This window comes from Chiroxiphia lanceolata, chromosome 2, assembly GCF_009829145.1.
Source record: "Chiroxiphia lanceolata isolate bChiLan1 chromosome 2, bChiLan1.pri, whole genome shotgun sequence".
Lineage (NCBI taxonomy): Eukaryota > Metazoa > Chordata > Aves > Passeriformes > Pipridae > Chiroxiphia > Chiroxiphia lanceolata.
This window is the reverse complement of record NC_045638.1, coordinates 12291845-12313954: the sequence shown is the minus strand read 5'-3', so window position 1 is coordinate 12313954 and position 22110 is coordinate 12291845. Positions and strand designations below refer to the sequence as shown.

Below are 22110 nucleotides of genomic sequence, written 5' to 3'. Positions count from 1 at the left end.
CCCAAAAAGTGGGAGAGAATGGGAGGCAGGTGCTGAGCTCTTCCCTTAGCAACTATATTTCACAGGGGCTGTGTCACCACCACTGATTGTGAATCCTGTTTGTTCCAGTTTTGTGATATAAAAAGAGCTCAAGAGTATGTCAACAGGACAGATTTTACACACTGGAAACGAGAGGGCGAGAGCACGACAGAGAGAGATCTTTCATCTTGTCAATGCCTCTTCATCAGCATTCAGATCACATTGCCTTCATTTCAGACCCTGCCACTCTCCTCTGCCTTCATTCTTTTTTCTTATTCTGATTCATCTATCTTCACTGCTGAAAATGAAACTTTCTCCTTTACACTGAGAGTTGTCTCTCTTCTTTCAGGAAATGCTACACTGTCACTGTTGATCTCATAAGAAACAGCTTGTTGCCTCCTGTTAGAAGAAAGAATCCTGGCCTTTGAAAAAAAATTGGCAGTTTAAGATAAAACAAGGCAAAAAGACACATTGAAATAGAAGTTACATTTTTCCAGGCCCACAGAACAAAGCTATACAGGAGTGTTCTTGTAAATCTTAGTAATTGCTGATCCTTCATTTTTCATTGTCTGCAGCTTGCTTTCTGTGCTGTCACAGACATTCTGTAACAATCATGCTAAACTGATAGCATTTATATTTGTTTTTTCTTATTTCAAGAGAATATTTAATGCAAGAAATAAAGACAGAAGAACCAAAAATGGTGGATGTGGGAAATCAGAATTTCAGACTATGGATAACAAAAGTTTGACAGACTTGTTTATAGACTGACATAAGGAAAAGCTGGCACTCTTATTAATCTGTGTGAGACCTCAAATTTGTTTACACTGTAAAGTTGTCCTGTAGTCACATTGCATTTCAGTAGGGTACAATACACTCCCACCAAGGTTCTCATGTTTCTGTGCAGACTTAAAGAAAGATTTAGACAGCAACAGGACACCCCCCTCAAAGTCATGTTAAAAAATGTTTCCTTTAACTCTTTTGCTCCTGATACCACAGGGATCCTGCCACGCTGCCATCACACACAAATGCATTTTTTCAGCATCTCTCATCTTTCTTTCTGTTGCATTCATGATACCTGCTTACTTACACCTGCAAAAATGAGCATTGAATAGATTCAGAAATTCTTACCTGGTAGTATTTTTTAACTCCCTTTTTGGCTAGAAGTAAACATCAATAGAAAAAGAAATTTCTGTGCACTAAACCCAGGCAAGTGACATTCCTTGGCATTTTTTTCTGGATTCTGTGTTGCATTAACCCCGTGCACAATGCATAATGTGCATTAACTCTTTCAATAATGCAAAACTTTCAGATTCCATGGAGATTCAGCACAAAGACCCAGTTAGCCCAGAGTTTCATCTCTAAGAATGACTAGTAGAAGAAACCTAAGCAAAGAGTGAAAGAAGTGAGTGAAGTAGACTTAGATCTTTCTCTGGTGTGTCCTTCCACCTTGGCTGCACATAGTTTAGGCATTTTCTATCTGGGAAGTTATAATCAGATTATTGTTTAATACAAAGGAGAGGCCTCTCCAACAAGAATGTACTATGTATCTTTCATAACTGATTTATACTTTGGCCTTCAAAACATCCTGAGGCAATGAATGAATTATACAATTTACTTATTTGTTATGCACCTCTTTCGAACATGTCACATCATAATTTACTGGCTGCCTCCTCATTCTTGTGTACTGAAGACATTGGTCTTTACACTACTTGTAACTTTCGAGATCTCATGTGTATTTCCCTTTGTATCACCTTTTGCAAACCAAATAGTCTTATTCTGTTCAGTATTCCTCCACCTCTCTAAGCAGACACGTTCTATTTGACTATTCCCTTGCTAGTTACTTTGCTTAATACTGATTACTAATTATGTTTTTTTTTGAGACTAGGTAACCTAATCATGTGTATATTCATATCCAAGAACAAAATTCACTATGGATTAATACAGTGCCATAATATTTCTTTTTAGTTTTGTTTTCATTTCTTGTCCCAATCCTTCTTGATGTTTTGATTGTTTTTTGAAGATTATTTAACATTAAGCTGACATTTTTGAGAAAGTTTGATAGTGATATTGATAGTTTCCTTTATGAGTACTAGAAGATTTTTGTAAAACCAAAACCATTTTAAACAATGGTAGCAATAATTTTTTAAAACCCTTAAATGTTAAAACATCTCATACATACTACAACAAAAAATATTAACTATAAATTGAATATTTTACAACTTGTTACTGCTCTGTTAAATTTCTTTTTCTACTAATTGTCATCCTACTGAATCATCTGTTGTTACCAATGATGACAAGAGTCGTCATAACGAGTTTGAAAATATTTTTTCTCTATGCTGTATGCTGTTAGTGGGCTGATTCTGAACATTTTTGTCAGGGCTGAGTTGCTATAGCTTTACATTTAATGTACTATATATAATTTCCAATTATTGGGCTATAATTTTCTTATTTGAAAGGTTTTTTTACCTCAGAATCAAGCTAGCCCTTTTTTAGGGATCTGGTGGGTTCTTTCACCAAGGATGTAACATTATGTTTTTAAACAGCATACCTTGCACCACCAAACATTTTTGCCCTTTTAGAAGTGTATTTTTTTTTAATTCTTTTTAATTAGCTTCCATGTTTTTTAGGTATTGCCCCTCTTTACAGCAAAATAATACTTCTCTAAGAGAAAGTGAGGTTGTTTTGACATCTTTTTGGAGGGATCCGGGGAGACCGGCTTCAGGAATTTGAATACTTCATAGTGATTATTGTACAGTGGTACTTAAATAATTGGCTCTTGAAATTGGTTTTGTGCACTGTTCAAAAGTAAAGAGCTGCTTCTCTTCTTGTGAGTCCTCTGCTCACGTGCAGGCCATACCTGCATGTAGAAGTTTAGATTTCCCCATGTCATCCAAATAGCAAATTGAAGTTATGAAACATACTGACTGTAGATAATTCCAGCAACTTATATTAATAACTAGGACAAACCTTTGCAGCTGCTAAATTGGGTGCATTGGTAAGCACAAAGTCAAGTGCCTCTGTATGCACATGTATGTGTATAGGAGGGAGACAAAATAAGCAACACTGAAAAGCAAACATTTCCTAGGTTAATGAATTCTGACATTTATAGCTTTATTGTAATTGACTCATGAGGTCTGTGAGGTAGAAAATTCACACAGCTTTGATTTTAGCAATCTCTTATTCTGCTTCATAACTTTCCAAGGGATATTTTTACTCAGGAATATTAGACCAGTTAAATTTTAGTTTGTTCCTGTCAAAGTGGTTTACATCTACACAGGCAGTTTCTGGATTTGATTTTGGTTTTGTCAGTCACACTCTTTGATGTATGAAAGTTTAGTACTTCAGGTTCTTCAGGGTGAAAGTAGCTGTACTTCATTAGGAACTCTCTCATATGAAGCTGCATCCGAGTGAACACCTTACTGCCATGCTTCTGGCAGTCCCATTGCTACACTGACCTGCATGACTTCACATTTTGTCTACCTGTACCAAGGCTGCAGAAGTCATTTCAATAGCGAGGGAGCACTTCAACAGACGACCCTGCAGTCAAAGGAACAAAATATTTATTATGCACCCATTACATTACATGATGACCACCTGAACCCCATTCATGCAAACAATCCCAATATCACATCTCATAGTGAGGATGGGTAGGTGCTGATAGACGTCCAGAACTGCCTAATAACGATATTTATAAAATTGTGTATAATATCCACATTGGATGGATTGGATGGGGCTGCTGGGGAAGGTCCCTGCCACCCAGCCGTGCCATGCCAGCCATGGCCTGCCCACAGGTGGGCAAGAGGCCTTGGAAAAATCCCTTTCCTTCTGAGAAAACCTTTCAGTGACAGAAGGGTTCAGTGGCCAGAATGGGTTGGGAAGGAGGTGCTGGGTAGCACCCCAGGCAGGGGAGCAGCACAGGGGGAAGGGAGCAGCAGCCCATGGGAGTTGCTCTCCTGGTACACTTTCTAGCTTCTAGCAATTTTTAGAATGAAAAAAAAGAGAAAACATTAATAGAAAAATTAAAAGCCAATTTTGCACAAAGCAGCTGGATGACTCAACAAAGTTTTGCTTGTCCTCTTGCTTTTTCCATTAGGGTTTGTTTGTTTTGGGGTTTTTTTTGGTTGGTTGGTTGGGGTTTTTTTGCAATTCAGATCACATTTGTCTCTTAATTTCTAACACATTTCATATTCATGATTGGCATTTTCTCATGATGAAAAGTGAAAACCCCTCAACTGCCAGCTGTCAGAATTCAGGAGGTGCATTATATGAGTATTGTTTTTGCTTGTCACCAGCCCTGCCCTTTTCACCTACTGCTGTCCAGCTCTGGCCACTATTGGGGCACATCACCAGCTGAGAGGGATTACTCTGATAACTTGGGTTAATCATTCTTATGTAACTTTTTTTCCAAATAATGCTTATATTTAAAATCTCCAATTTATTATCTTTGATTGGACAAGAGTAGTGCAAGACCTGCCATAACACCTTTTGAAGTAATAGGAGCCTTTCTATTGACTTTATAAGAATCGGATGAGGTTTATATTGCTGAAGACTCTAAAAGTAAACAGACCCTCAAAGGAAAATAATTCTTTATTACTGCCTTCTGTCACTCTTTTAGAGAAAAAGAAAGAAAAAAAAAAAAGGCAACTCTTAGCTGAAACATATAGATTATTTTTAATGCACGAATGCACCCAACCATTTTAGATTTCCTATCTTGTGATAGATAACTGTTTAATTAAATAGATGAGGTATATGTTCTAAGCAGCTTATGGATGGGTATTATCTTTATTTGAGATACTCTAATGAGAGACTAGGGGAACAGCAAGTAACCATTTATTCTACAAAATTAAAAATGGGCAAGAGATGAGCATTTAATTACCTTGAGATTATCCTTTGCTAAATTAGGTTAAAGCAGTAAGTTGCAGGACAACAGAGATAATTTTTTGTATGTGTGTGTGTGTATATATATATATATATGTAATATATATAATTCCATCTTCTTTAAACATTAAGAATCAATGAAATGTATGTGTTGAAGGAATGCCTTTCTGAATGAAAGTACCCTCCCACTCAAGTAGTAACGAGACATTTAGCTTTCATGCAGTGTCACTTTTCATCCACAGGTGCCGTAGTGCTTTGCTCAGGCCACCTACAACTGATGACTACCCGACACAGAAGGCTTGTCTGGGCTGCACAGAGAGGCAGCAAGGCCCTGGCAGAGCTGTGCACTAAATAGCCTGAGCTGTCTGACATGCTCTGCAGAAAGCTGCTGAATTAGTCACACAAGAATGGTACCAACAAGAAAAGCATGGTAAAACTGTGGCATTTGGGACAATGCAGCTCAGCAATGAATACAGCGTGCTTATACTCATGAAAAGGTACATGAGGTTCAGGAAAAGAAAAACAGAATTGCAATTAAGGCTATAAACAAGACTTTCTGTAATTAAATCTCTTCATTATGAAATGAGTATTATTCCATGACTAGATATGTACTCTTTAGAATCAGGCTCCTCTGTAAAGGAAATTGCTTTTGAAATTTTCACATTACATGGAATTAGGGATTATTCTTTTTAAAGTATATGCTTTTTTGAACACTTTTGTCTTGACTGAATAAAAATATGTAATATGTAATGTACATTATATAAAGCACACAAAATGAATGAAATGTAAGTACATATAAATTAAAATGTATAAAATTAAAAATATAAAATATACAAATATAAAATATACAAAAGAATTCAAGGAGAACAGAGAAGTTAATCACATAGCAGATTTCAGGTTTTACCTTGTTCTCTCTGAAGCATTCCATACTGCTTAGTCATGTCAGAAGTGGACAAAAAGGGAAGCATTTTGTAATAAAATCAATGAAATTTTGTTTTGAAAAGGGGAAAAGAAAAGAAAGAAATAGATAAAATGCTGACCTTTTTCTTTACTGAAACTGCTTAGTAATTGGATTGAGAATGCAGTTTACAGGGTTACAAGGTTCAGATGCAGATTTTTGCAGGAGCGGGGCTTCTGTTTGGTATTTTTAGTGGAGGAGTGTAAGCATATTTTGGAAATTTTAATTTCATTACATTTTTAATCTAAAAAATTATGCTTGTTTTGCATGCTGTTAGATTTATATCGTGTCATAGTTCTATTCTACATGCACACTCAGAAAGAGAATGTGCAAGTGCTAATGTTTTACTGTGGTACTTAGTCTGTTTCTCCCACAGCATTTGCTAAAAAGTGGGGAATAAATACAGAAATAGAAAACTATTTACTACCTAAATCCACAGGTAGATGGCGAAAGACCTACCAGTCTTTGGACACTCTGGACAGTCTTGCCAGCAGGGTAAGCATGAGGCTATGAGGTTTTGAAGGACACCTTGCAGCTAAGGGGTGGTATCAGCTCTTGGCTGGTGCCCATCAAAGCAGAATGGATTTACTAACAAAAAGCATTGTGCACGATGTTAGCATTCTTCAGAGCCACATGCTCAGTCAGCCCTTTCATTTTAAATATGTATTACTTTTAGAAAAGGAAGTTTACTTTGACTGCACTGTTTCACTTTCCTTAAAACACATTAAATGCAATGATCCTTTTAAAGACACTTACTGAAGTATAGATGATGTGGTTTGTGCCTCTTCCTTATCTCAAGGGATATAATGCCTCAAGATCACACACATGGTGCAGGTACAAGATACACTACTCATTCATATTAAACCATTCAGCATGCATTGAATGTCATGGAATTAAAACAATGTTTAGAAAACCACAAGATTTTGCTTTTCTCTTTGGTGAAATATCTTGAAAAGACTCAAGTCATGATGAGGACAAAGGAGATCTCCTTCTGTATTGTACAAACCCTAGTTATTAATGTGAGGATGAAGCCAATTAGAGATTAGGTATATGGCTGAGAAAAAAATTAAATCTAAAACCTCTTATACTTGCATTCATACAACTGCATTGCTATTCATAACAATTCTATAACTGAGAAATGAACTGAATCCAGTTTCTTTAACCCAGGGACAAATTTAACTCAAGAATGCAGGCGCTTTGTATTCTGCACGTGTGAATGGTCTACAGCTTTTCTGTGTTATTAGTCTAGTTTCAGCCATTTTAGCAATTGCACTGTATTTTGTCACAGCTTTTGGCTTCCACCCTTTTTCATTTTCCCTTTCTCCTGCCAGACCCTTAATCAGCTTCTCTGGGAATATATAGCTCCCATGACTGTTGTATAAGAACACCTAAAAAACATTAATGCCTTTTTATCTTCACTGCACCCTTATTCATAAGAACAGTGTTAATTCACATTATACAGTGAAGGAACAAAAGGACAGAGAGATTAAATAACTTGGTTATCAGTGAAAGAGAAATCTGTAAAGCACCAGGAACTGAAGGCAAATACGCCTTAACATTAGCCCCAAGTACCTCCTTCCTACTCTCTGCTCACTGCAGAGCACGAACAGCCTCAAGCATTTGTTGCTCTGTCCAGGCACGAAGAACACTCTTGAAGTTCCATAGTGGAGGTGCCTGTGCTGGAAGTCTGTTGTAGCACCTCCATGGTGAGAAAGCAGCTCTCTCAAAGGATAATGAGAATCAAAGTTGGGAGCCCCTCTCTCTTTCCCTTCCTCTCACTCTGTCAAACAGCTAGGATGATTGGGTGTCTAAATCAAGCACCCAAACCAGCTCTCTAAAGTAGAAGATATGAGTCATTTAGCTAACTTAAAATGCCCTGTACTGATCCACAAAGAGAATCCCATGAAGTTTTTCATGCCACTTTTACCTGCCCACGCATATGGATCACTCATCATAGTAGTATCTGAATGGCTGGTTTAACCAGTCACATTAATTTTCGTGTTTTAACACTGAATTTTGACTACTGGTTGCTGCATTCATTTCTACTTTCTTCTATTTTTTGTCCAACATGAAGAATGTCATCATATTATCATAGGGAGAGGTGGGGTGGGGTGTGAGCAAGTTTCACAAATTCTGCAATAGCTCCCACCTCTCCTGCAACCCACTGACTCTACATCGCACTTTATCTGCCTATCGATAATCCTTTATCATGTTCCGTAATAAAATCACGCTCTCCCACGTGCTGCTTTTTCTTTTCTCTATTCTCTTGTTAAGATATTGGGGGTTTAACAACTGGTACAGTTTGGAGTTTTCTCTGTGGCCCTAAAAGGAAGCCACGATGGATTAAGAGGTAACTGAATGTTGCCTGGTTGTTTTGTCTCCCTGTTTTGGAGAATGCCATTTACATAGACATAAATATGTGCAGTTACTTATCTGTTTGTCTCACATTGCATAGATATTTCCTGCTTCTCCACACTCCCACCCCATACAACAGGTTGCAAGAATACAAAACGCCTCTGACCCAACCACGTACCTACTAACAGGCAACTCTGTGTCTCTCTTCCCTGTGAGTGTGCACCTGCAGGACTAATGCTATGGAAGAGGGGTGCCTGCTCCCTTGCAACTTTGTGCAGAAATGGGATCAAATTTATTGAGGGGAGCGTCAGAATTTGAGAGTTATGTTTTATAGAACATTTGTTTAGTGTAATAAACATCTGCAAATGACTATTTATTTCATGAAGTAATTAACATTCCTAATTAGATGCACCTTGCAGCTGCTGTTAATCTTAATTGGCAATAATGCAGTTACATTTTGATACATATCTTCAGAAGAGTTACAGAAGACAAGGAGGGAAAAAAACCCGATAAAAATCTGAAGGGAAGGAAATAAAACTGTTCCCACACAGTTCAGAGAGTTCGCACAAAGAAGATCCCATGGCAACAGCGAGGCCCACAGTTTGCCTTATAAAAATCCAAGAATAGATAATGTATCATCTCTCCTAAAACACTTCGCTTCGGAAACCGGAGGGGAAGGTGGGGAGAAAAATAAAATAAAGCACAAGAGGAGAAGAGAAGAAGGGTGACCCCCGCGCGTGTCGCGCTCATCCTCCCGTGCCCCTGCCCTGCCCCAGCCCCGTCCCGGGCGGGCGCGGAGCGCTGCGGGCAGAGGCGGCGCGGGAGGCGGGCGGCGCCGGGGCGGAGGGAGGGAGGGAGGCCCCACCACCCAGGAGTTTCTCCAGGATCCCTTCCGAAGGGCCCTCCCCCCTCGGCTCCCCCCAGCACGATCCCTCCTCCGGAGCCGTCGCGGAGCGGCGAGTGCGGCGCTGTCCATCGGGGGGCAGTGCCGGCCCCTTCCTGCCGGCCCGGCGGAGGGCGCGTTCCGCCGAGCGAGCCAGCCCGGCTCGTAGGAACACAGGGATCGTCTATGCACTGCAGTTTCTCTCGCCTCTCTCTCTCTCTCTCTCTCTCTCTCTCTCTCTCCTTCTCCCTCCCTCCCTCTCTTCCTCTGCTCCCGAGGATATTTTGGGTGGATTGTGGTTATCAATCAAGACCTCCTCTTCTTTGCTGATCACTTGTCATTTTCACCGGGGATTAGTATCGTTCGGGGCAAGCGGACAACTAAAAATTTTTTTTTTCCTTTCTTCTTTTCCGCGTCTGGAGAATTTACCCCCCCCCAAACCTCCCTCTCCCCCACCATCTTTTTTTGGTGGTGTGGTGTGGTTTTTTGTGGTTGGTTTTTTTTTTTATTATTATTTTTTTTGCTGCGGTGCGGGTGCTAGGACCCGGCAAGCACACTCCCCCCGGCCCCCCCCGCAGCGCTTTCCCAGCACCAGGAAACCCCTCCGGACCGTCGCTCGCCGGATACTTGTGCGGGAAGCCGGGATCTGGCCCTCGGCGGCGCGCTGGGCGCGGAGCTGCCCGCGGGCGGTGCCGGGGCCCCCAGGCCGGCCGCCCCCTTCCCCCCTCTCCCCCCCAGCCGCACCTGGATGGTACCTCCCGCCGGCGACGCGGGCACTTTCTGAACTAGGAAGGAAGGGGCGACTCGGGGGGGGGTCGGGGGGGGCCGCCGAAGTCTGTATGGAATTACCTGCGCCCGCGGCGGAGCTGGCGGCGGTGGATGGATGGGCGCCGCGTCCGCGGCACTCGCGGCCAGCTCAGCCCCAGGAGTAAACACGGGGCTTCTCCGGCCGAGTGCGCAGTGTGGTGACCGGCACTCGCCTCGCTGACTGATCGCACCGGAGGGATATTTCGGGAGACTCCTGTGGGTAAGGTCATTTTATCCAGGCAAAAGCCCGGCATTGCTAAACTTGGTGGCGGGTGACTGAAATGGGCACTTTCGGGATTGCTGCATTACCCTGATGCGAGGGGGCTCCAGTCGCTATTGGTAGTTAAGTGGAATAACTGCAGTAGTTCTTCTGGTGAGTGCTTTCTGCGATAAATAAATAATAATAATAAAAAAAATTAAAAATCTCCTCCCTTCTTCATGCACCCTCTGGATTTGAGGGAGTACTGTAAAAACAAGGAGTCTTTAATTTTCCCTATTTTTTTTTTAATCTTCCCTGTTGTAATATATTTGACTGAAAAGGGTATGTGCTAATGAAGAAGCTCTCCGTAATGGAATCTAATTAATATGAGCTCGGAGCCCATCCGCTGGTTAAATAAATGTTTCCAACTCTGTGCAGCGTTCTGCTGCATTTCATAGCTGCAATGGAGGTAGAGAAATCCTGCTCTTCAAGTTGTTAAACTTTAAGGTGGTGATCCTTATTGATCATGGTACAGTGCAGTGGTGCTAAAGGGGTTAAATGCCACTGGTAATTTGGGATTGCAACTGTTCCTACAAGGAAATTATTATCTGAGGGACAGTAAGGACAAAAAACCCCTCAGCTTGATAGTAGAGAAATACCGTAAATGTCACTAGCCTGAAAATCTCTCATCCAGCTGCTCTTAGAAAATATTTTTTTCACCCAACAACTTACCTACTGAAAGCTCAGACCACGTGTATGGGAGTTGGAAGATGTGCAAACAGGGATGCTATCTTCGGTATTTCGTACATACATGCATCTGGCTGAGGGACTGTGTGGGAATTCATTCCTGTTACTTGTGGTGTGAAGCGAGACAGGCAAAAAAAGGAAAGAAAAGATCATCTTCTTAGGAACAGAAGTGAGCAAGAAAACCACTTCAGCCTTTAAAGATTTAAAGGAATCCGAGCAATGCACATAGGTAATCTTCCTCCGCTAAATCAGTTCTGATAAGAAGGAATGGGGGAAGGTTAAGGAATCGATAGTGATGACGTTGTGCAGTGCAATGCACTGCAATGCTAAAGTTACATGGTGTGTGTGAAAATATGTACCCTTATGTACTGCTGGTGGGTTCATGCATAATGGATGGAAGAAGATATGCAGATCTGTCTGTAGGAAGATGGATGTGTTTGTGCAAAGACGGCGATTATGTAACTTGATTACATCAGTGGCATCAGTCGCCGATAGTGGAATAATATGGTCCTATAGCGTATCGATCACTTGGGTTAACTTTGTGGCGCTCCCGGCAGCGGGGGATGGAGACCTGGGCAGAGGAGGGGAGATCCTTTCTCAGCTCCTGACAAGGGGTTTGCCTCTTGCAGGCTGCCTTTTGCATCAGCGTGCTGCTGGCGGAGTTTCCCGGGACAGGGAGTTCACGGAGGAGGAGGAGGAGGCTGCCGAGGCGCTGGTTCAGCCACACCCGGGAAGAGGGCTCCCGAAGAGCCCCTGCGAGGCTGCACAATGGTCCCATTGAGCGGCCCGGGCTGCGCGCTCCTCGGCAAGGTCACACCGCAACCTGGAACTTCGGTGCATGGCAACAGCTAAGCGAAGGAGGAACAAAGCCGAAATTAAAATTGATTCTCCTCCTCCCCCCTCGCCGTCGCCTACCTCCAAGCACGTCATTCTGCTGACCCCTCTTCCAGTGCTCAAGGCAGCGCTGTCTATGCTTTGCCCTGAGTGTGAGCGCCCAGCATAGACAGCGTTGTCTCTCTCTCCGGGTGTGCAGTCACTGCCTCACAGCTTTGGCAGGGTGCTGCTTCAGCGTGTTAGAATACAGCGTGACTGACTTTAGAAAAAAGTATTGTCAGATACAACAGTCTAATATACCTGTTAGATTTACAGGAAACTAAAAGGTTGTCCATTAGCACATCTCAAGCCTCTCAGAAGTAAGGAGGTGAAGAGCAAAGGTGTAACAGGAGCCCCATCTGTTTAACTCTGATGGACTTTTTTAGCAAATTGTCCACAAAGATAGTAGTATCAAGATATGCCTTAATACCCATTTTAGAATCCTGAATCACTTTTCCTATCTGTTCAAGGGGAAGAGGAGGAAGAGCACTCCTTGAAGACAGATAAGCTCACAAAGGTACTGCTGAGGCCCCATACCTCTAACAGATGCATTTTCTGAAAAATGTAAGCCTGATGAAATCTTAACTCAGCTGAAATGAGTGATCTTATCATCACTGACCTATGTCCTTCCCCACCTCACTCTGAATCCATTCTAACAAAATGCCACTAAAATATTTTTCGGTTAAGAAGAGGTGAGAGCAGAGTGAGTTTTACATCTCTTGATAAATATGATCTTCACATACCTACTAGATTTAATGCACTTTCAAACTCATGGTAATTTTACCCTACAACTAGCCTGAAAAATAATTTTCTCTGCTTCCCTGGAAACATCAGTATTTTAAAGTTGGTTCACCATTAGTTCATGACTATTTTCATATTTCTGGAGGATAAGTCTGGGTAACCACTAATAAATCCTGCTAATGTAGTTTAGAGTTTGACATTCATAGAGTATACTGAGTAAATTGGAAAAAAAAGAATGTGAAGTTAACTCTGTTTCCATCCTTCAGGGGTCAGAATAACACTATGGCAACTCCTATGCATTGCTACAGCTCTCATGATTTTTAGACATGTCCATGGCATACTCTGTTCTACCACACATAATTACAGGCATGCTCTTTCTATTGATTCCTTAAAAGACCCCTTGTGACACACAGGCTACATACCTGTACCACCCATCTTAAAGGAAAGCTCATTTGTCTACGGAAGGTGTTATAAAACTGATGGTGTAAAAGAGTAGGCATTGACAGTGTGGGAATGTATCACATAGTACATGTAAAGTGCCATGCAGCATACAAGGATTTGCAAATTCAGGATAATAGAGAGTAGTAAGCAATCAAGTTTTATTTATAGATTAATTTTATTGTCGTTGTTAGCAATACCCACTTGGTAAAAATAGAGGGTTTCAGCTCCTGTCCAATATCTGTTCAGTTTGCACCAGATGTAGCTTCTTTGAGAGGAAACTTTCACTGCCGAAGTAAAGCTGTAAATCACTCGGACAAATGAAGAGAAAATGTGAAGAGAAATATTTACATAAAACATTCCCAGGCTCCAAATCTCAGACCACTGAAAGCAGTGAGAGTTTTGCCACCCACTCCTTGCTGTCGCTGGAGAGCTGGCTTTTAAACAGCAGTGCATGAAGAATAATCTCAGTGCCTCCCTCTGAAAGAGCAGGCTTCTGACTGTCATTATCACTGAAGACAGTAGACTTGTTTTACTGCTGATAGGAAAATCTGAAACAGGGCAGATCTTAATGAAGCTTTTTTACTATTCGGTGCTGTTCTTGTAATGTATTCAGAGTACTTTCTGTGGCTATTATGTTGAACCCATGTATTAGAAAACAAACAAACAAAAAAAAGGATAACCGACTGAGGTTTTCCTTCAGTGTATTTGCATTTACAGAGAAACATTTGGATATACTTCTGTGTTTCATAACAGCTGTGATCTTTAGCGGCTGGGAATCTTTTTATTTTTATAGTGCACACTGCATGATAATATATGGCAATTGAAACATCCAAGCTCTGATTAATATGATTAAAAGCTAGCAACTTATCTAGTGGTCCTGAAGTTGTAAAGTTTAATTATAGAGACACCATTTGCACAGCTATAGGTAAGGTTGTGTCAGCATTTCTATTATAAACCTCTGTCTTGTTTCCATCCATTGTGTCAGGGGTCCATGAAATAAGAAGAACCCACAGTAGAGACCATAATGGCTATTTTAGGTTGCAGTCACGGCCTGTCAGGTTAGTAATTCATATGTTTCTTTAAGTCTTTATGTGCATGTGTACAGCAGCACCAAAGCAGCCATTATGCTCTATCAGTTCAAGTGTATGCTTCTTTTTTTTAAAATGTAATTAAATATGAGGTGATGGACCACAATGACTCAGGGGATCATTTAATGTGTCATTTTTTTTATGCACTTTCATATTGTTTTCATACTCCTAAAACAAAACCAGATAAAATGCAGCAATGAATTCTACCCGTGACAGCTTAAAATTAATGCACAGTTAGGTGAAAGCTCTTTTGAGGGGTGGGGAGGAAGGAGGGAAAAATGAAGATGAAAGCTTGTGGGTTTTTAATGTTAATATTCCAGCTTTGCATATTCCCCTGAGGTAGTCACATATGGAACTCCATCCTGCAGAAAGGGAAAATCCTATGATATTTGCCAAAGCTCTGTAAGACCAGGGCAAGGAAATCAGGTAGTGCTGGTTCTCTGTTTTAACACTGAGTACTCCGTTTTTCTAGGTCTCACTGTACCTGTGTATTATAGGCATTCCTAGGTCATTTCATGGTGTTATACAGCACACTATTTATGCCTCAATAACCAGGTCTGAACAAACGAACCAAGGGTGTCAGTCTTATTGCTTCATGTCCTTAGAAATTTCATGTTTATAAGAACAGCACACAAACATACAGTAATCCTTCAATGGTTGTAGCATCGACTGCAGCAATTACAAAGAATGAAGTAAGAGAAAGGGAGAAAATGAAAACACTGAGATTTTTGCCAATGCAGGAGTTACTATTTCCATTTTATTTTTTTTTACTTTTGGTAATAGTTTAGGAAATTCTCAGCACAGCTTCTGAAAAGAAATACAGAAACCTAACTCATGTATCAACAATATCTATACAATCTATACAAGTCTATACAATCATCAGGCAGACAATGGGTAGTGCTACTTAGAGATTGGATGGCTAGTGGCATCAGAAAGTTTTCTGTTCTTTGGTCCTTCACAGCTCTCCACAGTGAATAGAGCATTGTAAAAAAGGAAGAGGATGGAGACTAGCAGAATGAGTTAAAAAAGGGGGCAGAAAAATGTATAAAATATACAGACAATGGTGAAGTACCCACTCTCTCTTCAGAGATGGAATATATTTCTATATTCCTCTTGTCTGTTCTTCACTAGTGAAACCCAGATGCCTAAAGTTTTTGCAGTTCCTAACTCCCACTGCTCTATTTTTTTTTTTTTGGAATGCTTAAACTCTTCAGTAGGAAGGCCATCACCTTTTTGTTTTCATGCCTGTTTCCAGTCACACAATGAGACTGTGATCTCTCAGTTGAGGTAACTTCAGGTGCTTCTCCATAAAATGATAAATTAGTGGGAACATGAGAGAAAGAATGTCTTCTGTTAGCTGAAAAGACTGATAATTTACGCAAATCAAATTTTCCTCTGACAAAGCATAAACCTTAGAATTTTCAACAAAAATGTCACAATGCTCTTACAAGACTACCACTTAAAAAGCTAGTGCAACTGCCACATAAAACCTCAATATCTCAGTTCCTCTATTAAGTTATTCCACTTAGTAATGTGTGTGCTTGGAGTGTCAGTAGCAATTTCTACTCAATCCTGACCAAGAGCTTAGACTGTTTCAAGGAAAATGAAGTCATAGGATGTGTCCATTGTAATGTGCAGGGAAAGGCTTCTGCTGGCGAGGTTAGGAGGGAGCTTAACTGGCTGTGACCTGTCTGGTTTCCCAGACCAGTTGCCTCAGACTGAGAATTGCTATGCTTTAATGGTGTAAGGGACCTGTACGTACGTTGTCCCTGTCTACATCCATTTGACAGTGCACCTTTACTGGATTTGACTCTGAGCTCAGATCATACGCCTCAGGGATAATTCCTACACCAAGATCTGTCGGTATGGTGGAAGCCTTGGGATGGATCCACAATGTCTGCACAGGAATGTGTTTGGCCAGGATGCTTTTGTGTGGCACTGATCCCTGGCAACAATTTTAGCCCTGTGTCTGTCAGGTTGCTGTTCAGTGCACAGAATTTCAGGATGGCAGCAAAGCACAGCTGTTACCATATAGCACCTTGGCATTTTGCATCCTTGACTTTTCTGTAATGCTTTCTGGCTGTCTCCTCCCACATTAAAACTCCCCCCCCCCCCTTCCACCGCCAGGAAATCTTACCTTTGCTCATTTTAGAATAACTTACCTAGAAATGCATGACATTTCCTTTTCAGCAAGCTCTGTGTGTGATGGAAATGTGTCTGTTTGTGTATCAATCTATCTGCACATTCAGTATACACAATTTATTTTGTTTAATATCTCATACAGAAGAGACAAGGCCTGTGAATGGCCTGTGAACTTTCTACTAGACATTTCTTTGGGGGGTCCTGTAGCTGAAGGTGGTAGGCTTAACACCAATGCAAAATCAGGTTTGCTGATTGGCACTGTCTCTCTGCACATGCATACATATTTAGTTATCACAGAATCATAGAATATGTAATTTGGAAGGGACTCATCAGCTTTATCAAGTTCAGCTCCTGGCCCTGCACAGGACAGCCCCAGAAATCACTCCATGTGCCTGAGGGCATTGTCCAAACACCTCTTGAACTCTGTCAGGCTTGGTGCTGTGACCACTTCCCTGGGGAGCCTGTTCCAGTGCCCAGCCACCCTGTGGGTGAAAAACTTTTTCCTGATATCCAATCTAAATCTCCCCTGACTCAGCTTCATGCCATTTGCTCGAGTCCTGTCAATGGTCATGACAGTGAAGAAATCGGAACCTGCCCCCCCTCTTCACCTCACGAGGAAGTTGTACCTACAATGAGGTCTCCCCTCAGTCTCCTCTTCTCCAGGCTGAACAGACCAAGTGCCCTCAGCTGATCCTCATACGGCTTCCTCTCAAGGCCCTTCACCATCCTTGTGGCCCTCCTTTGGATGCTCCCTAATAGCTTAAGGTATACTTTCAGGGATCATTTTTGTAGTTTGTCACTAGAGGAGAGTTATGTACATATACACACATACAAATACATATACCTGCTTATGCACGTTGCTTATATATGTGTTTACTTACATACCTATGCATTTACTCACTTGCACACCTATGCATTTACTCACTTGCACACACAGAGAAAGACAGATCAAGCCATAAAGAGGAAGTACACTAGTTATTTCTTATTCTAAATGTAGGAAACAAAGCACCATTCAAACATGCCATGAGACGGTAGCTGGATTTGGGGGTCGATTTAGTATCAATATATTTTTTAATGATCTGTAAATGTAACTGATTTGAAGACAACACAAATTTATTTTGGAATGCCAAAGCAGAAACCTGCTTTGAAAGGACTATCAAAGATCACCACTAGGGCTGTAGATATCATCTATAACTTTAGAAGTATAAATGATAAAACTTTGGAAGATACAATCTGAATCTTTCCTGTATACCTTTCCAACAGAAGAGATACTATCAAAAATCTCTTGTCTCTTGCTATGGAAAAGTTCAAATAGAGTGTTTGCTCAGTTCACAGCAGAAGAAAGCTGTATATATTATAAAAGTAATGTAAAGCTTTGTTTAGTATTTTTTGTGTAACATTTAGCAACTGTTGACTCTCATATTCAGTATGAATAATGGGTCTGCCTGTGGTCACTTCTTATCCAGAAAGCTATTAAGGAAGGAAAAAAGGACTAAAGAATGGCAGCAAAGGGAGAAGTTTTCCACATGAAAAGATTCCTATCTGAGGAAAGAGATGAAGGCTTTGTTTTATTCATAAAAAAAAGAGGAAGATATAATGTGGGAGAACAGGTGATGCAGTAGGAAATACTGAAGGCTGTTGAAAGATAGTTTTGGTTCTCTTAAGTATTGTTTTCTTGGTGACCAATAAAATTTAATTGCTAAAAAGTAAAGGAAAGCACTCCTTTACATAGTTTATTTCAATCCTTTGTCTCTAGGATACATTGAAGAAACAGCTCTAGTAGAATAGAATAGCTTGCTAAAAACAAAATTTTGAAATTTTACATTGTAATGGATACCTAGTTAAGATTATCAACCTGTATAACAGATAGTTAGAAGGTTACCACCCTGTGTACCCCAGTTATAGTGTAATCAGTGGATGTATGTGTGTGTGATTTTGGAAATGTTAAAGAATGCTTCTTCTAAAGGATTTGTTACTGGCTTCCCTTGGAGGTCTGCTGTCTGACTAGATGGACTGTTTGTTCTTGTAACCATAGTTCTTCATTACCTGTTCATTTTACAAACCCATCAGTTATGGTACTGGTTAATAAAGATTTTATTAATACTGACTGGGCAGCCTAATTTTGCTGTTTTAAGTCCTCATTACTACAGTCTTGATCCAAAACCCACTGAGGAAAATGGAAAGAAACCCACTGCACTCAGTAGGTGTTGGATCAATCTTCTGCTTTATCATCTAATTTCCTAATTTTTGTCAATTTCTGTGAAAAAAAAAATCATACTGCTTCTTATCTTTAATAAGAATAGATTAGATTGATTAGAAAAAGAAAATCTTGTAAACTTTAACAGAATTCAATAAAGCTTCACTATGTTCTTGACATCATAAGCAGTCTCATTAATTTCCATCATTTAAGGATATGCAACTTTCATATTTTGTTTCTTCATTGAAAGGAATGTCTAGATTCTTAAAAGGTTGCCACACCATCCTTGGTCTCTGGTGCTTTCAGTTGTTGTGATGGGAAACTTGTAAAGCTCTTTAAAATCAATCACTAAAAATATATGCAATATTAGGGTACATCCTGAGCTCATTAATCATTAATTTTTCAATCTGTAGTTAGTTCAACTTATCCTCCTTCATATTTCTTCTTCAGTGCTTTATATATAAATTAATGTATAATATATATTATATATAATAATGTATATTCTGTCAAAGGACCAGCACATGGCTCAGTGGACAGACACTGTAGTTCTGCTTATGACTGTTCACTTACAAGGGATCTTCCTTAATTAGTGTTTTTTCTTGATTGTGTCCATTGGTAGTATCACTTAATGCTTAAAACTTTCATATTAGCTAATGCAATGTATGTCTTTTATTTCTCTGGTGTCTGAAATCAGTCCCTTTCACTAGTTCCAAATATTCCTTCTCTGTAAAACTTTACTAAATGTGTCAATGCTTCAGTGTCCTGTCTCTAAACTCTGAAAGACGTAAGCACCTTCTGTCTTCTTGTCTTTTTACGTGTTTCATCTATTTATAATATAAACTCTTTGTTTAATATTTCTATTTTATTATATATGAAGTAGGGTTAGAGAAAAAGTTAATATCTTCTCCCTACCTAAGTGGAAATTCAGTTTTTTGTCAGCCCTTGAAAATCATAGAAAGTAATTGCTTTCTTGCAGCCTCCAGAAAAGAAGCGATTTCCATTTTGGTTGGAGGGTAGGTTTTTTAATATTTTCTATTTATTTAGTACTTAGATTTTGGGAGAATTGAATCAAAAGATGCCATTTTAGAGATAAAACTTTAATGAAAACATTTTCTTCTCAGTAGAAAATTAATTAGGGAAGATAATTTCAGAGGATTTAATGCAAGTTCTTAGCAGAACAGGACTCTCAGCTAAGGTCTTTAGGTGCTAAATAATACAAATATGAAAATAGTACTGTGAGTCATACTGCTGGGGGTGGCTGGGTCAGCTGCCTGTTTCCTAAATACTAATCAGTCTTTTTAATTTAAGATTACCTCACTATTCATCTTCTTCTTTTTCTGTGTTGTCTGAATTAATTGCATATTAAATATGGATGGGCATGAATCAAAGGTAGCTTGTGTTTTTCCTTTTTGTCAGGGTTCAGGTGTAACCCATGTAGTTAACAGAACAAAAATGTTAATAGTACTAGGTCTTTCAGATTTTGCTGCTGAACTTTGACCCTGTGTTTGCTCTTATTCATCAAATCTTAATCCAGTGCCCGGGGATTTGTGGGAAAGGATGCTGTTGGTCTCAGTGCGTAGTGAATTAGATTTGGGAATCTTCAAATCTTGGCAGTGAGGTTCTCTTATTTCATGCAGTGCATTCCTTGGTGCAGAGCCATCAACTGCTGCACGCTCACAGGTACTGTCAACTGCTGCATGCTCACAGGTACTGACTGCCTTTGGGAAGAGCAGCTTTCCCAAAGGGAAAGATGAAACAGGGCAGCTCCTGTTTCTCTGGGAGATAATCCCAGAGGTCAGGGGATCTTGGGTTTCGTATATGAAACCTCTGCTGTTTGTTCCAGGTCTTGTTACTGGAATTGACAAGCCGTGCTCAGTGCCATCCGCTGGGCTAATTCCAGCTGACGGCTTTCGACCACGGCTGGACCGCAGAGCTCCGCGGTGACACTGGCGGCATTTCCCCATCCCAGGAATGCCCCAGCCAGTGGGCTCCGTGCCCGGCACAACCTGTCGCCTGGAGACTCGTGGTTTCCATAGCTTTGCTTAATAGAAGACATTTTTGTCTGCTCGGAAGATACTTGTGTTTGCTGATTTGGAATAATACTAAGTGAAGCAAGGGTAAACCGATTTCATGCAGAATCTCCGGTCAGAGCTCTGTGTTTCATCAAGAATGATCTTAGAGTAACTCCAGTGAAGCTGTTTCATTCGGCTTGCCAGATTGAGTCCAATATGAACCTTCAACATAGATATTATTGCATTAATTTTAATGAATAAAGATCACAGACGTATTACTTATTTAATTAACATAGCAAAACCCATTGTCAGTGGGCAAAGAAGTTATATTGCGCAGCTGCTCTAATGCAATCACAAGAGTATTCTTTATGGCTATGAGAATATAATTTTCTTGTTAAAAAGCTTTGATGTTTCTTTAAATATATAAAAATACAGGATATGTATAAGGCTTGCCAGCCATCTCAAATGCCTTGTGTCAAAATGAATCCTTTAGTTTTAATTTGTGTTTGTTTTGATGGGTTTTAAAAAATTCTGATGTATACATACAAGCATATTTATAAATATAAGCAGAGGTATATGTGTATATACATAACTTTTGTTATAAAATCATAGGTGTTAATATTGAAAATACAACCATTATGTCAATTTTCATATGTTACTTTTATGTCAATTTTCATATGTTACTTTTACCATTATTGTTGTCAATTTATTTGCGCAGTTATGGGCTGTTTAGCCACTAGAGTTTTGCTTTTCTTGTACTTTCCTGCCTGGTTCAACTCACTGTTAGACAGAAAATGCTCGTTTAATTTGTTCCTATGGAATTCAGGAGCATTGTGTTGAACATTCGTCTACTCCACCAAGACCCACTGCGCAAAGTCTCACCTGTGTCTGGTTCAGACCTACACGTGCTTTTTCATCCAAACTCCTTCATGCGTTACCACATGGGTTGCTTTAAAGTTTCTGTAAGTGGAGGAGTCAAGAAGCCACCAGTCAGCTGAAGGACAGTATCTTGACATGTGCAAGACAGGCAACTGTCTCTGTGTTAGTCCTGAATTCATAACTCTGAGGGAGTCTGTGTTTTGTAATAGGGGAAGCTATGGGCAGTACATCTCGTAGGTTGGCAGGAACTGCTTGCTGTGTAAAAGCTGTGTAGATGGCTTTAGATTAATGTAGGAGTCAAGATTTTAACATATACTTTGGTGTGTTTAATCCCACACTGACGCAGATGATGAAAATCATTGCTTGAACACAATATATTTAGACAGACTGTGGTTTATCTAATAAAAAAACCTGAATGTGAAAATGCAAACATAATTAGTCTAAAGTGTATCAGGCTGTATCAGTGCCACCTGAAATACAGAAATAAGTGAATTTATTGCTTATTTGGCAGGAACTATGGTTTTACAATCCTCACTTTTATTGTTGTTTTGATGCTGTGATTTTAACCCCTCTGAACGCTCTGAAATAAGCTTTTGGCTTTATGCTTTGTTTTGATGAATGGAGGTGACTGAATGTTCAACTAGAGACAGTTGCCTATAACATTACCTTGTATTTTTTCTATCAAAATTGGCACAGTATTCTTAGCTTAAAAAGGAAGGTTTTTTTCTTTTTTTATTATTTTACTGGAAATTTATAGCTTAAGATTATTGCAGGATAGAGGAAAATAGTACAATAAGACAATCATATGAATTTTTGACACCCAAAACCTTTTGAGGATTATCTGTTAAGACTTTAAGAAAAAAAGGAAAAAAAAAACCCACACAACTTCCCC

General features: G+C 40.0%; 1 protein-coding gene across 1 annotated transcript in view; it reads left to right on the top strand.

The window, feature by feature from the left end:
• The first annotated feature begins 9757 nt into the window (after positions 1-9757).
• Positions 9758-22110, top strand: part of IL1RAPL1 (interleukin 1 receptor accessory protein like 1) — a 701789-nt gene continuing 689436 nt past the window's right edge. Inside the window, exon 1 of the mRNA XM_032679220.1 lies at positions 9758-10119. The gene's annotated coding sequence lies outside the window, so the exon portion shown is untranslated. The remainder of the gene's footprint in view (positions 10120-22110) is intronic.